The 16571-nt window shown below is 39.5% G+C and overlaps 1 pseudogene; it reads left to right on the plus strand.

Moving 5' to 3' along the window:
* Positions 1–1091: 1091 nt before the first annotated feature.
* LOC113058960 (arf-GAP with Rho-GAP domain, ANK repeat and PH domain-containing protein 1-like) overlaps positions 1092–16571 on the plus strand; it is a 46710-nt pseudogene continuing 31230 nt past the window's right edge.

The following is a 16571-nucleotide window of genomic DNA, read 5'->3' on the forward strand; positions in this document are numbered from 1 at the left end:
TTAACCATTTCATTGCAGCCTCTGTCTAGTCTTACTCTTTAAATGATGTGTGCTTCACAATATAAAGGAACACCTGCATGACCTACTACAATATGTGCAACGTGTCCCATAATGCAATGCGGTCGCCCTGACCAACTTGACGAATGAACCAGGGGATGACATCAACTGTGTCTAATTAGATGCACTTGTACAAAAAAAAAAAAAATACGAATGTTACATAATCTTATTTCCAACAATGAAACATTGTATTGTAATGAGGAACAACATGTAGCACATTACTGTTTGAAGTCACTGTATGCTGTTCCATTATAACACAGCCCTTGTCCAAATACCCACACTCGCTCTTGACCACTTGTCTGCTTATATGGCATATTTCCTGTATTTGGTCCAAGTGAGCTCTCGTGAGATCACTGCAAAAAAAGTCTCACGATTTATTTTCACAACATGATGCATGATGGGATACACAAAGCCTGGAATTCAAGACAGTGTGGATTAAGTGTGTGTTAAAGGCACTGCACTTTAGGGACAGAAATTGATTATTTGAACAAGGGGACAGGCTCAGATTCACTCTAATACAGTTCTGTAGCGCCGCCTGTCGGCCAATGCGTGTAATTTATTTATTATTATTGTTTATTTATTATCATATTCTTATTATATAGTATTAAATATATACACACATAATTAATGAGGTGTTTAATGCATATTATTATTATTATTAGTATCATCTGTTTTTAATGTGGATTCTCAATACAAAACAATACAGCGACATCGCTTTTACCAAACATGTTAGTTTTATCCGCGCTGCTCAGGATGGACCAATCAGAATCGAGAGTGAGGATTCGATGAGGATTTATTTATTAATTAATTTGTTAAAGATTCATAAAGAGAGATTCCTTTTGTATGTCGGAAAACAATCATTATTTTTTTTGTGTTTAAATGATTATACTTATATAAATCATACGAAGGTATTGTGAGGTTTAAGCGCGGTGTTCGCGGCGCGCGCCCCCTGAACAATGTGACCGTTGTGTATCATAGCAACCGCCATTAGCGGTATTTGCCGCCCTGAGTTTCGCGTCGCGTCGCGTCACACAAATCGCTTGCTGTGGAGTTTCAGCAGCTCATGTGACGCGCCGCCTACGCAATTTACTTACAGACTTTTCTGAGTGTTTCAGAGGGATCTGGAGCGAACTGGCGTTGAGAAACACACCACCCTCCGCGAAGAACAACAACAACCGGAGCGACAAAACCCGCTGAAGTTGTGCCTCAGACGCGTCTGTAAGTGCAGAGTTCATTCATCTTCACTAGAGCAACTGTCCGAGAGTTTATCCTCGCGTTGTTCAACTGTTTTTCAGTCAATAATTTGAGTTTAACGTTACAGCGAAATTAAGGAATGAGAGTCGAACTCGAGCGAATCTCAGAACGCGATTCTCCTCCGCTCCACAGCCACGAAAATACTTCAGAAATTGAGTTTTCAAGCCTTATAACAACACATTTATATGGTCAGATAACATATCAATTCAGTAACGCTCTGAAATATTCCTCCGCTTAGAAATCACTATTGATTATAAAACTTCTCGCTGTGTAAATAGAAATTCTTTTGGACAAACGTGTGAAAAGACTGTCGGACAGTAACGTTACTTTAGTTCTTCTCTTTGTTGTTTTTCTGTCTGTCAGTTCAATTCAAATTCAAAAATGTCTTTATTGGCATGTCTGTAAAAGATACAATATTGCCAAAGCTTGGAATATATGTGAGGAAACAGATGCTACACAATATAAAACAGTCTGACTTTGTCTTTCCGTCTGTTTCTGCATCTCAGTCTCTCTCTGGTGGATCAGTGTTGGGATGTTTATCTCTTTAAATGTTACCCGGTTAATGCTGTGTGTGTGTGTGTGTGTGTGTTTTTGAGGGATGTGGTCTTAAACCACGATATTTCACAGGAGTTGTGGGGCAACTAATAGAGTTCTTAAAGAGATACTGCACTTAATTCGTGCTCTGCATGTACAGCATGATTTAAATTCATTTGATGCTCATAGTAGGGATGTGTGTGTGTGTGTGTGTGTGTGTGGAGGGGTTAACTGGTCTTGTGACGAGGCTGGAATGTTAATCAGGTTGATGTTTGTTTGTTGTAAACACTGAAGCTCAGTGGAGCCTGATGTTGTTCAGCGTTTCATGTTTGCCAGCTCTTCCAGTTCCCTGTGAATTTATTACTGATTCATTTTTTTATTTTTCACATCAGCATTTGATAAAACATTCGTAAATGCAACTAAACTAGCAGGAGCACATGATGAGAGACAGACAGCGATCGACATGATGGTCATAAATGATTGGAGAAAGGCCTCAGTGTTTCTCACTGGTTTGATATATCGGGCGACTCGGGCGGCTGTCAATATACTGGGGCGACCCGCCCAATTAAAGTCTATGTATGGGAAACACTTGGCCTGATTACACAAATCCTTTGCTGATTAACAGAAGTGGTAGAAGCTCTTGTGTTTCAGTTCCAAAACCTACTGACAGCAGTGTTGATGGGTAATAATCCTTGTATATGCCACAACCGAATTGTGTTCTGTATTTACTGGATACGATATCAAAGACTCAAACATTAATAGTTGAACCTGATCTGAAAACGTGTTCACTCTCAGTTCATCTGAGATCAGGATGAGTTTGTGTCTTCATCAGGTTTGTAGAAATGTAGCACTGCATCAGTGTCTCATCAATGGATGCTCTGCAGTGAATGGGTGCCGTCAGAATGAGAGTCTGATAAAAACATCACAATAATCCACAGCACTCCAGTCCATCAGTGAACATCTGGAGAAGACAAAACCTGAAACAAATCCATCATTAAGATGATTTTAAAGGAACACTCCGCCGTTTTTTGAAATAGGGCTTATTCACATTATTTCCTACATTTAGATAGGTGGGCAAATGCATTTTTGTGTCAGTGCATGCATTGTTTTAGTTTGACTGGGTCGGCGCTAGCTTAGCTTAGCACAATGAATGGAATCCTTTGTTGCCAGATAGCATGGCCTGAGTAAAAGTGATCAAAAAATTTAAAAAACCCCACCTAATTACTTCTTGTGGCCTGCGTATTCATAACGAGTACAAATAGCGATCCAGATTAACACTAGGCGATTTCCTATGCAGATATTGACTTGGGACTATATTATGGGGAAGCACAGGCGAAGCACTGCTGCTTAGGCGAAGCACTGCTACTTCGGCGCAGAGATATCACGCAACACATGAAATCCCACGACTTCCGTCAACATACCGGCGTCCAACGCGTCAAAAAAAAAAAAAAAAAAAACAGAATAAGAAGAACATACCGGCGTGACCTGCACCGAGTGTCTTCGCTTTTGGATGATTTATTTTGAGAAGTTACAGCAAACATGGTTATTACCTGCATAGCAAAAGGTTGTGAGAACAAGCAAAGGACATACACGAATGTAATGTTTCACAGAATTCCATCTAATGTGGAACTGAGAAATAAATGGCTAGCAGCTCTGGAGATCTGTAGTTCAACGCCTCTCAACAAAATAAAGCAGTATCGTGTTTGCGAAGAACATTTTGCACCAGAGGACTAACGTTACTTTGAAAAAATGGAATATGGGCCCAGAAAGACGGTACTACGTCTGAAAGATACGGCAGTCCCATCTATTTTCAAAGCACAGGAAGAACAAAGTGCACATGTAAGTTGTCTTTTATTTCTCTTCCTTATGTTAATCTGTGTTTTTATTCGGATGTAAAATAGATACTGCACTAGACTACGGATAGACTAGACTACTATCTAGACTACGAACCTGTAAAATGAAATGACTGAGAAGTAAGTTAGCTAGCTATATTTCTCTCACCGAATTAGACTCGGGAGTTTTAGTATAACTAACGTTACTAGAGAGGAGACAACACGATAAGCCACCAACCTATATTGCCTGTGAAAACATCAACTCTATGTGAATACAGGTATAATATGGGTCGATCTATACATGCGTCATGATTAAAATAATCACTTACTCTGTGGACAGGTGTCCATTTGGTCCATTCGGCGTGGGGCGTTTTTTCCAGTTCACTTTGTCACACCGGACAAAAAAATCGAGTAACGTTACTGCAGAATGGATCAGCGCCGTGAAATCCTCTGTAGATGTGACACAACTTCGGGCACGCTCATCTTGATCTGACGTGTTGAGCCTGGTCATCAATGGCAAAAACATGTCCAACTCTCTACAGTACAGACACTCTATTTCCGTCGGCATAGATTGGCATATTTCCCCACATTCACACCACCAGTTCATGTTGGCTCTCATCCTCACGTCCTCAGGCTGTTGAACGATCGCAACCTCCTCCTCCTGTCGTTCTATTTCCAAAGCACGCAGCTCGTCTTCTGTAAACTCTGGTTCAAATAGGTATGGTTCTGGTTCTTGGCTGTCTGAGATCTCAAAAGTCTATCTCAAAATCTGCCATGTTCGTCGCCATTCGTGTACTGTAAGGAAAATAGCCAGGCAGCTACTATTCACGCCGGTATGTTGACGGAAGTCGTGGGATTTCGTGTGTTGCGTGATATCTCTGCGCCGAAGTAGCAGTGCTTCGCCTAAGCAGCAGTGCTTCGCCTGTGCTTCCCCATAATATAGTCCCAAGTCAATATCTGCATAGGAAATCGCCTAGTGTTAATCTGGATCGCTATTTGTACTCGTTGTGAATACGCAGGCCACAAGAAGTAATTAGGTGGGTTTTTTTTTAATATTTTGATCACTTTTACTCAGGCCATGCTAGCTGGCAACAAAGGATTCCATTCATTGTGCTAAGCTAAGCTAACGCCGACCCAGTCAAACTAAAACAATGCATGCACTGACACAAAAATGCATTTGCCCACCTATCTAAATGTAGGAAATAATGTGAATAAGCCCTATTTCAAAAAACGGCGGAGTGTTCCTTTAACTCAAACACACAGAGTCTATAATCCATAATAACACTTCCTCCAGCGGTTTGGACTCTCACTCTGACGGCACCCATTCACTGCGCCTGTGATGGCCTGAAGAAGTCATGCACTGGTTGATGATGTTTGTAAGAGTGCATTCTGCAGTGTTAGTTCGTCCTTACACACGTGTAAACTGAGAGTAGATCATCATCCGTCTCTCTTCAGCGAGTTGTCGAGTTGTTGCTGGTCATAACTTCACACCGTGTGTGTTTGTGTGACTTTGTAAGCATGTGTCAGTGAGACTTTAACCACAGCTGCGATGCTTGTTCGCTGCTTTCATCCTGTTTCTGTCTAATGTGTCGTTCTGAGCAGAATGTTTTGTAGAGCTGTGAAGTGTTTGACAGTCTTTCGTTACAGAGCGGTTTTATTTCTGGTGGTGTTCTGGATTGAATGTGTTTCTGATGTCGGACATGTGCTGCTTCTTCTCAGGCATAGGTCAACAGCGGCTTCTGTTGACCTATGTTTTCTAGAAAGGCAGGTGTTTTCAAACTGGGAAATTTAATTTATTTTTCATATTTAATATTTATGTTTTTAGGTCTGTCAAATTGGATACATTCACTTCAGATATCAACTAAATGTTTAGCAATTTATGTTTACATTCTGTAAATGTAATAATATTTCATTCTGCTTTCTACAGACTGGTCAGAAATCAAGACATTAATTGCAGTTAGTTATATATATATATATATATATATATATATATATATATATATATATATAAAATATAAATTTTTCTCAGTTATTTTCACACGGGGTCACGACAGATGAGAAATATTTATTTATTCATTTATTAGTTTTTGAATGTTTATATTCAATGGTATTTTTAGGGCTGCCAAAGTTAATGGTATTAATAAAATATGTCTAACATAATTGTTTTTATGTTTGATTATGCTTTCTACAGATCATAAATTAAGACATTAATTGCAATTTTTTCTCATAATTTGATACTTTTTAAAATATACTGTAGAATAAAAATCTTTGTGTAGAAGGAAAGTTTAATTTTAGTATATTGACAATGTAAAAGCCTATTATTTATTTTTTTGAAAACATTTACTTAAAGAAGTTTTATATATATATATTAAATGTAATATTTTCCACACACAGTACGTGACTGGATTTTAACACAAAAAAATATACTGGAAAAAATAATCATTGATTTAATTTAAATTTATGATTCCTTTGAACAGTCTCTTGACTCACACAGAGTCTGATGCCTTCGGTTCAACTGTTTGACACTCAGAGGTCAAAGGTCATGAGCTGCACAAACATGATGATCAGTCAGATGCATGAGGGGTGAGACGGAGTCGTAAATGTGTGTGTGTGTGTGTGTGTGTGTGTCAGCTTTAGTGAGGATTTGAGAGCTTCAGCACTAACGTGAGCTCACAATCCCAAACATGCCGCTTGTTTCACTTCTCACTAACTGCTTCTCACTAACACTTTCCCTCTGGCAGATATGAGAAGAGAGTTTAGAAAGAGAACACCTGTTCAGAAACGAGTTCAATACAAGTGAACCACACAGGGGACAGCTTTCCTGAATAAAGCCATGCAATCAGACATTTACAAGCAAAACTATTCAATTTATTAGAATACAGAATTCAGTTTTATGAAATATAAGATAATAAAAAGCCATATTAATATGAACATTAGTTATATATGGGAGAACAAATGTCTTAATTAGCATTTTAAGAATAAGATATTTAAGACTTTTTATGACCTTAAACTTTACAAGTTACTTGTGGTGTAAAGCAGAGTTCAGATGGATGTTCAGTGGCAGCTTCAGTCTTGTGTTCCTCGTGGTTTTCCTGTTAAAAGTAAACTATACAGATTCAGCAAATCTGACTCATCCACACTCGCTGTTCTCTGATGCAGTGCTCACAGTCTCACGGGAGGTTTGGGACGCTTTGGATCCGATTCATGCTCGGATGAGCTGCTCTTTTGTGTGTTTTCATGTTCATAGTATTGCTGTGTAGAGGTCCACCGATATATCGGGCCGATATTTGTCTCTATTTTTTTTTTTATATATAGAGAAGATGCGCAAATAAACGCTGAAAATGAACGTGGATTTGCGCATCTTCTCAGTTAACAATGGCTCTGTGTAGTAACAGCTGCTCTATGTGAAATCACACACCTGAGGGAATTTACCGCTGATTAGAGAACCGGCTTTACTGACCAGATGCGCTTTAACGATCGGCGTAGCCCTAAGATGCAGCGCTACTGCGATATTCTTTCAAAATATTGCGGAAAAAGAGAATGTGGAGAAGATCTTGTTCTTGTTGATCTGAAAACACTAACAAGCTGGAGTTTAGGATCTAATGAAAGCGTTGTTCAGTCGGTCTTTGTTCTGTCTTACATTTACATTTACATTTATTCATTTAGCAGACGCTTTTATCCAAAGTGACTTACAGATGAAGACAGTGGAAGCAATCAAAAACAACAAAAAGAGCAATGATATATAAGTGCTATAACAAGTCTCAGTTAGGTTAACACAGTACACGTAGCATGGGATTTTAAATAATATAATAAATAAAAAGAAAACAGATAGAATAAAAAAATAAAAGAATAGAGCAAGCTAGTTAGAGGTCTTTACACATACACACACATATATATAATTGCATAGTAAATGAAAAAAAATAGAATAGAAAAAGATTAGAAAGGTAGTTAGATTTTTTTAAAGAATAGAATTAGAATAGTGAGTGTTAAAGTTAGAGGGTCAAATAAAGATGGAAGAGATGTGTTTTAAGCCGATTCTTGAAGATGGCTAAGGACTCGGATTGAGTTGGGGAGTTCATTCCACCAGGAGGAACATTTAATTTAAAAGTTAGTAAAAGTGACTTTGTGCTTCTTTGGGACGGCACAATCAAGCGACGTTCACTTGCAGAACGCAAGCTTCTAGAGGCACATGAGTCTGAAGTAACAAATGTAGGTAAATGGGTGCAGAGCCAGTGGTAGTTTTGTAGGCAAACATCAATGCCTTGAATTTTATGCGAGCAGCTATTGGAAGCCAGTGCACATTGATAAACAGAGGTGTGACGTGTATTCTTTTTGGCTCATTAAACATTTATCTTGTTGCTGTGTTCTGGATTAATTGTAAAGGTTTGATTGCAGGTCTTCCAGCCAATTCTGAGAGAGCATTGCAATAGTCCAGCCACAGAACAAGAGCTTGAACAAGGAGTTGTGCAGCATGATCCGAAAGAAAGGGCTTGATCTTCTTGATGTTGAATAAAGCAAATCTGCAGGATTGGACAGTTTTAGCAATGTGGTCTGAGAAAGTCAGCTGATCATCAATCATAACTCCAAGGCTTCTAGCTGTTTTTGAAGGAGTTATGTTTGATGTGCCTAACTTGATGGTGAAATTGTGATGAAACGATGGGTTTGCTGGAATCACAAGCAGTTCTGTCTTGGCAAGGTTGAGTTGAAGGTGATGGTCCATCATCCAGGAAGAAATGTCTGTTAGACAAGCTGAGATGCGAGTAGCTACCGTCGGATCATCAGGAAGGAATGAGAGGTAGAGTTGAGTGTCATCAGCATAGCAGTGGTATGAAAAGCCATGTTTCTGAATGACAGAACCTAATGATGCCATGTAGACAGAGAAGAGAAGTGGTCCAAGAACTGAGCCCTGAGGCACCCCAGTAGTTAGATGTTGAGACTTGGACACCTCACCTCTCCAAGATACTTTGAAGGACCTATCTGATAGGTAAGACTCAAACCATTGAAGTGTGGTTCCTGAGATGCCTTTCGCCAGTAGCGTTGATAGGAGGATCTGGAGGTTAACTGTGTCAAAAGCAGCGGACAGATCAAGCCGGATAATTACTGAAGATCTGGATTCTGCTCTTGCCAGTCTTACAGCTTCAACAACTGAGAGCAAGGCCGTCTGAAGCCAGATTGGTTGCTGTCAAGGAGATTGTTGAGTGTGAGAAATGTAGAGACTTGGTTGAACACAGCTCGTTCAAGTATTTTTGCAATGAAAGGAAGAAGGGAAACTGGTCTGTAGTTCTCTAAAAGAGATGGGTTGAGGTTGGGTTTCTTAAGTAGTGGAGTTATACGTGCCTGTCTAAATGATGAGGGAAGTGTTGATGATGTGAGTGAGTGCAGGTGAGTGCAGGAGAAATGGCTTGAAGGAGATGAGATGGAATAGGATCAAGCGAGCAAGTAGTAGGGTGATTAGAAATAATGAGTTTTGAGACTTCTGCTTCAGAGAGTGAAGAGAAGGATGTAAATGAGTGTAAGTTTGCTGGTGATATGAGCTTGAACGATTGTGGTGTGGAAAATTGTGCACTAATGTGTTTAGTTCTATTAATGAAAAATGTTGCAAAGTCGTCAGCTATTAGAGATGAAGCAGGAGGAGGACAGAGAAGTGAGGGAAATGTTTTAAAAAGCATGCGAGAGTTAGATGAATTGTTAATTTTGTTATGATAGTGTGTCATTTTAGCAGAGGAGACATTACCAGAGAAATAAGATAGGAGTGACTGATACACAATAAGTTCAGTAGTATTTTTGGACTTGCGCCACACCCTTTCAGAAGCTCTAACCTTAGAACGGTGTTGGAGTAGAACATCAGATAACCAAGGGGCAGAAGAGTGTTACTGGCTGGCCTGGAAGATAAGGGGCAAACAGTGTCTAAACAAGATGTAAGAGTGTAATTTTTTTATTCAAATAATAAAAAAACATGGTTTTTTTTTGCCCATTAAAAATACAACAACAAAAACAATTCAGATTAAACAGGTAATTTAAGCAGTTAAAATAAATCTAGAATAAGTGATCACTTAGTGCTTTTTATAAAATGACCACATGTAGGCCTATATGTCACTGAAGCAGTCCAAAACAAGTACAGAAAGTGCATTATGTCAACACAAGTCTAAGAACACAAGTCTGTCAACTGTCTGCGGTTTTAAGAGAAGCTCTGTGGCATGAAACTGTTCCCACTGACACTAAAAACCCTCTCAGATGTGGAGCTAGTTGCTGAAGCACACAGAGATTTCTAATATATATAAATATATATATATAAATGTATACCAAAGTCTTTTGCACTCTCTCTGTCAATATTATGAAATTGAATAATAGTAATTCCAAATGACCATAGTCTATGTTTCTCTACTCAAATATCAGCGGTCGAGTAAGTGCATTTATTCAGCTATCACAATCGCAAACAATACAGTCGAGATCTCAAGACTCAATCTGAATCTGAATCTTGCTTCAGAAGAGGACATTCAGCTGAGACGGCCTTGCTCTCAGTTGTTGAAGCGCTAAGACTGGCAAGAGCAGAATCCAGATCTTCAGTAATTATACTGCTTGATCTGTCCGCTGCTTTTGACACAGTTAATCACCAGATCCTCCTATCAACGCTACTGGCGAAAGGCATCTCAGGAACCACACTTCAATGGTTTGAGTCTTACCTATCAGATATATCCTTCAAAGTATCTTGGAGAGGTGAGGTGTCCAAGTCTCAACATCTAACTACTGGGGTGCCTCAGGGCTCAGTTCTTGGACCACTTCTCTTCTCTGTCTACATGGCATCATTAGGTTCTGTCATTCAGAAACATGGCTTTTCATACCACTGCTATGCTGATGACACTCAACTCTACCTCTCATTCCTTCCTGATGATCCGACGGTAGCTACTCGCATCTCAGCTTGTCTAACAGACATTTCTTCCTGGATGATGGACCATCACCTTCAACTCAACCTTGCCAAGACAGAACTGCTTGTGATTCCAGCAAACCCATTGATTCATCACAATTTCACCATCAAGTTAGGCACTTCAACCATAACTCCTTCAAAAACAGCTAGAAGCCTTGGAGTTATGATTGATGATCAGCTGACTTTCTCAGACCACATTGCGAAAACTGTTCGATCCTGCAGATTTGCTTTATTCAACATCAAGAAGATCAAGCCCTTTCTTTCGGATCATGCTGCACAACTCCTTGTTCAAGCTCTTGTTCTGTGGCTGGACTATTGCAATGCTCTCTCAGAATTGGCTGTTAAGACCTGCAATCAAACCTTTACAATTAATCCAGAACGCGGCAGCAAGATAAATGTTTAATGAGCCAAAAAAGAATACACGTCACACCTCTGTTTATCAATGTGCACTGGCTTCCAATAGCTGCTCGCATAAAATTCAAGGCATTGATGTTTGTCTACAAAACTACCACTGGCTCTGCACCCATTTACCTACATTTGTTACTTCAGACTCATGTGCCTCTAGAAGCTTGTGTTCTGCAAGTGAACGTCGCTTGATTGTGCCGTCCCAAAGAAGCACAAAGTCAAAGTTAATTTAAGGGGGGAGTTAGGGTATTTTTAGACATATTTTTAAACTACAATCATCCAACCGAAATGTTTCTTCACCCAGTATATGCAGTTTATGTTGTTTATTCATATTTGTATTGTGACGAAGATACTTAAAAAGAACTTTAATTTCAAACTCTGAATTTAATTTATTTTAACTAAAAAAGACGGTAATAAAATAAGAATAGATAAATATCAAGCAGTGACACAATGGAACTGAAATTAGCTGTGTTTGTCAGGTAGTTATAAAAGTAATATTTAGGTACAGTAATACCACAGAAACGGAATCATCTGTTTAATTTTAAATAACTCTGGTTAGTCTTCAGTGTATTAATAAGCAGCAGGTTTATTTTGGTTGCTGTCTCTTTAAGACTCCAAGCAGAGATCTAACTGTTATACGTGTTGTTACTCTTCTGTTTAGTAGAAATCCACTGTTTACGTGAATACTCGTCAAGACAGGCATTTTGACATAATTTTGTATGTATTTGGTCGTTTACACTCAAAGAGGTGCAACACAACTTAAGCGTGTAGTCGTGTGTTCTCAGATGTGCTCTATGTGCGTGTGTTTTGGGTGTGGGCTCACAGAAGGAGGTCTCACAGAGAGCATGCAAGTACTGAATGGAGAGGTAAGATTCAGAAGCAGGTGTAAACGATACACTCCTCAGTCTTTCACACTGAATGATTTGCAGGAATTCCCCGCGTTACAAGCACAGAAACTGTGGGAATCAGTAGAATTATGTGCAATTCCCGTAATCCCACGCCAAAATTTAAGACCTGTTATATGTGTGCACGCGTGCGAGTGTGTGCGAGTATGAATGCATGTGTGAGTGTGTGTGTTTGAGTGTGTGTGTGTGTGTGTGTGCGCAACCCTCTACATTGCGAGTGTGAAGGCATATGTGAGTGTGTGTGTGTGTTTGAGTGTGTGCGTGTTTGAGTGAGTGTGTGTGTGTGTGTTTGAGTTTGTGCGTGTTTGTGTGAGTGTGTGTGTGTGTGTGTGTGTGTGTGTGTGTGTGTGTCTGTGTGTGTGTGTGTGTGTGTGTGTTTGAGTTTGTGCGTGTTTGTGTGAGTGTGTGTGTGTGTGTGTGTTTGAGTGTGTGCGTGTGAGTGTATGTGTCAGGGATGGAAATTAACTTATTTGTCCACCGGTCGCTGTGTGTGGTGGATTTCAAAATCTAGCAGCCACTTAATGTTTTCACCAGAGAGTTTCTTGTTTTTATCCGACAATGTGTAACTGAATGTAAAAATTAATACTACAAGGTCTACAATACTTAAGCAGTTTATTTAATCTCAAATCTCAATGATATACTGACATTTTCTCTTTCAGTGATGCTCAGATGCTGTCTATCTAGGCAGCTTACTAGGTTTTGAAACAGCCGTAGCACAACCAACTAGAATTTTTTAAAGATTATTATAAACAGTTTTCATATGCATTAATTATGTTGTAGTGTTAATTTGTTTCTTTAATGGCAGCAGTGAATAACTGAACAATTATTTGAACTGTCCATTAAACATGTAATTTAATCACAAAGTGTGCAGCTTTTGTCACTGCAGTGTATCTTTCTGGGCTTCTGGAAGAACATTTCCAGTCATTTATTGAGATCCGCATGTGTGCTGCAAGATGCAGATGTTTGTCTTGACCTGCAAATGCTTTAGCTGTTAATTGTGATAGCTCAACATATAGATAAAAGCAGCATATCCTATTGTCAAAAGTTTGTATTACCCTGTTCATTGTTGAGAAGTCCCTTTCACAGTTTAACAGGGTGAAAACCTGTCATCTGGTGATATCTGGACTTTTGCCTGGACTCCGTGACGCTTCGCTAAAGATATGTGCTAAGACCAGTGGTTCTCAACCCACAGCCCGTCACGACAGTCTGTACAGTAGAAAACCATTACGCCTGTGTGTGTGTGTGTGTGTGTGTGTACTGAATGTTAGAGAATATCTCATGTCTTTGTACTTTCTCTCATTGAAAAGCTGTTTTACCCACTTCACACACACCCAGCCCATTTCACACTTTAAAGTGTTTGTATTTAACACATGCTCTTCCTGGTAAAATTATACTTTTAAATGAGGAAGCAACTAAAACACAGTTTTATTGTTGTTTATGTGTGTGATACCCAGTTTGAGTCGCTGGAACTGCTTTTAATTATTGTTTTTGGAATAAATGTGATTATTAAACCTGTAAAGACCCTCAGAGCTTCACCCAAACACATGGTCTTGAGTTCAGTATGATATGTGCTGAAGATCTTATTATAGTTCCTGATTCAAGCTAATTATATCATAAGGAGAAGGAAGTGCCTTTTGCCGAAAATAATTTTTGAGTGTTTCATGTAAATCTCCTTTTTATGAAACGTCTGTTGATCTGGAAGTCGGTCATGTGATGATCCTACAGAAGGCTTTCTGAAATGCCTGATTGTGATTCATCAGGTCTGTATAACAGCTCAGAACTAGCTTCATGTCTCAGCATTTTTAAGTTGCACCTACCGTAGGATAAAGAGACACACACTTGCTGTGAATATTTCAGTGTTGCACCATCAAACGAGTGTTTGGAGTAAAAGAGCATCAGTGAACGTGTGCTGTACCTGACAGATGATGAATTAATCATCACAGCGTTTGAGGAACTGCTGTTAAACAGAAAAGCATTGGAGGGGGCATGAGCTGCTTCTGTTTTCATGTGTGTGAATGGTGTTTTGTGATGGTGAGGAGTCCAGCGCTCGTCCTGCGATAGGAACATGAGTGGGTCACTCGTTCCAGCACAGCTTCATTAGACTATAATCAGTAACACAGAAGTCTAACATCAAACATTTAGAGACCATGTTTATGAAGACATGGTCTAATAATTCAATCTTATCTGTGCAGGAACAGGAAGTTGCATGCAGGAAATGAGCTTTTTCTGAAATGATGGTGTTGTAGTGATGTGGGCATTGATATTAGTGTGTTTCGCTGCAGAATAAGTCATATTTAATGTAAGATAAATACGTGTGGAGGGTCCAAATGGGACGGAGGCCATATTGGATTGAAAAATAGCTTTTACAGGGTCTGAAAAAGTTCTGTAAAAAGTTCTCAAGTCGGAGCAGAAATGTATTTGGTAATGGCATTAAATGTTGCATGAAAAAAAATTTAAATAAATAAATAAATTAAAATTTAAATTAAAATTTAAATTAAAAATTTTTTTTAAAAAAAAATAAATAAATAAACAAAAAATTAAATAAAAATAAATAATATTTTGTGTTTTGTTTTCCAGTACAAAAAAAATAACTAAACATCCTTAAATCAAGACATTTTCTTGAGAAGCAAAATGGATATATATGAAGTCTTGTTTTTGTTTTTTTTAGACAAAGTTTGTTTGATATCTGTAATATCTATGTGTCAATGGGGAATGAAAACTTGTTTTTGCATTAAATTAATTATTTTCTTTTTTCTGAGGCCTTTAGCACATATTGTATTTGTTTTTGTTTGTAATCATAACATCTGTTTTGATCATTTTCTCATGAAACAGGACTTCATATACTTGGTTTTAAAAAGTATTTAAAAAACCATTCATATACCTGCAGAAATATAATGTTTTTTTTTAGTTGGCGACTGGCCAGGAACTTTATTAGGTGCTGCAACATAATAAAACTGTTTAATTAATCTGTTACAATCTAGATTCATGCATTCATTTGTGATAGTAAATATGTATTAAATAAAAGAAAAAACAAGTTTTTTTATAATCACTGTACATACAGGCAATATTGACTAGTAGCCTAAATGATTAACTAACAGTCTGGTCAACATAAAGTTCTCTATTTAAAGCACAATTCTACAAGAAAGATAACTTCCTGAAAAAGCGTTGTTTCTTAAAGTGCTTCACTGAGCTAAAAAAAATATTTTTTATTAAGTTGATTTTAGAAAAACGTTTGGAGCATTTTTTTGTTTGTTAAATATAAGTTTTAGTTTTTTTAAGAAACGACCAAGCGGCCAGTCAATTAAAGTTTGATCAGTTAAACCTTCTCAAATCATCACGACTAAAATCTATAGATATAAAACAGTTCAAGCATATAACAGTGTTAAACATTAGACACTCAGTGAAATCATGATAAATCTATCTACAGAAAGAAGTTTGAAGTTCTTCTTCTCCAGGAGCTCTGTTTCTCTCGCCCACATGTGATGTAAATATGAGGAACAGTGACAGGGAGTTTCATGCCTTAGGTTCAGTTTCGGCCAGAGATGGAGACACTCTGGTGTTGTACAGTAAATGCTGAATATGTAGTGAAGTCTTTATAAATTCTGATCTCTCTCTCTCTCTCTTTCCTTATAGACGTACTGTTCCGGCGATGGTTCCCTGACCTCGTTGCGTAGAAAAGCAGTCCTGCAGCATTCGCGGCGTTCCGGTCATGTCCTTCATCCGGCCGGAGAGTTCCCTGTCTGTGGCTGAGTGGCTGAACGCCCTGCGGCTCGACCAGTACTGCTCCGTCTTCCAGGAGGCGGGGCTTGGAACGCTGTGGGAGTGTCATGATCTAAGCTCCGCCCAGCTGCAGCAGATGGGCGTGGCTCTGCCCGGCCACAGGAAGCGGATCCTCGGCAGCTTGCACAAGCTCCTCCCCTCGGCGGGGGGGATGGAGGAGGACGAGGAGCATGTGGAGGAGAGGCCCGTCGCCCAAAAAAGAACCAAATTCAGAAAGACTGCAGACGAGGGGACGACGGAGAACAGCGACGCAGGTAGACGTCGACCTCCCATACCGCCTCGGGTCATGCCCAATCGACCCCCTGTTCCCTTCACACCCGGGGCGGTAACAATGGCGAGCGCTCCTGAGCCTATCAGCATCCCCGAACAAAAGGAAGCGCCCACACCTGCCGGCCGATCCAAGCCTATCCCAACTCCGAGGCCACGCCCAGAACACCTGTCTCTTAAAGGGCCGGCGCAGCAGCACCAGACGAGCGAGAGGAAACCGTCTCCTGTGTCTCCCTCTTCATCCTCCTCCTCATCGGAGTGCTTCCACCTGTATGAACAGTGTTCCTCTCCCGCTCAGGTAGAAGCGGGGATTCCTCCTCTTCCTCCTAAGAGCTACACGGTGGGCGTGTCTAAAGAGCCCAGAGATGTCCCGTACATGCCCCCCGTTCCACCTCTTCGGGTGTCCTGCAGCACGACTGCGAGTCCCATGAGCACGTCATCTGGAAGCCCGCCCACATTCAGGTACAGGACACACTTTATCTGTCTGGTGTAGTGTACTGTATTTACAACAGCTGCAGTGTTTAGTATGTGTACTACATAGTGTGCACAGTATGCATGCTGAATTTTTTTCTGTTTTCATATAGCCGATTTTAATCATTTAAACCATTAACT

This window comes from Carassius auratus, chromosome 40, assembly GCF_003368295.1.
Source record: "Carassius auratus strain Wakin chromosome 40, ASM336829v1, whole genome shotgun sequence".
Taxonomy (NCBI): domain Eukaryota; kingdom Metazoa; phylum Chordata; class Actinopteri; order Cypriniformes; family Cyprinidae; genus Carassius; species Carassius auratus.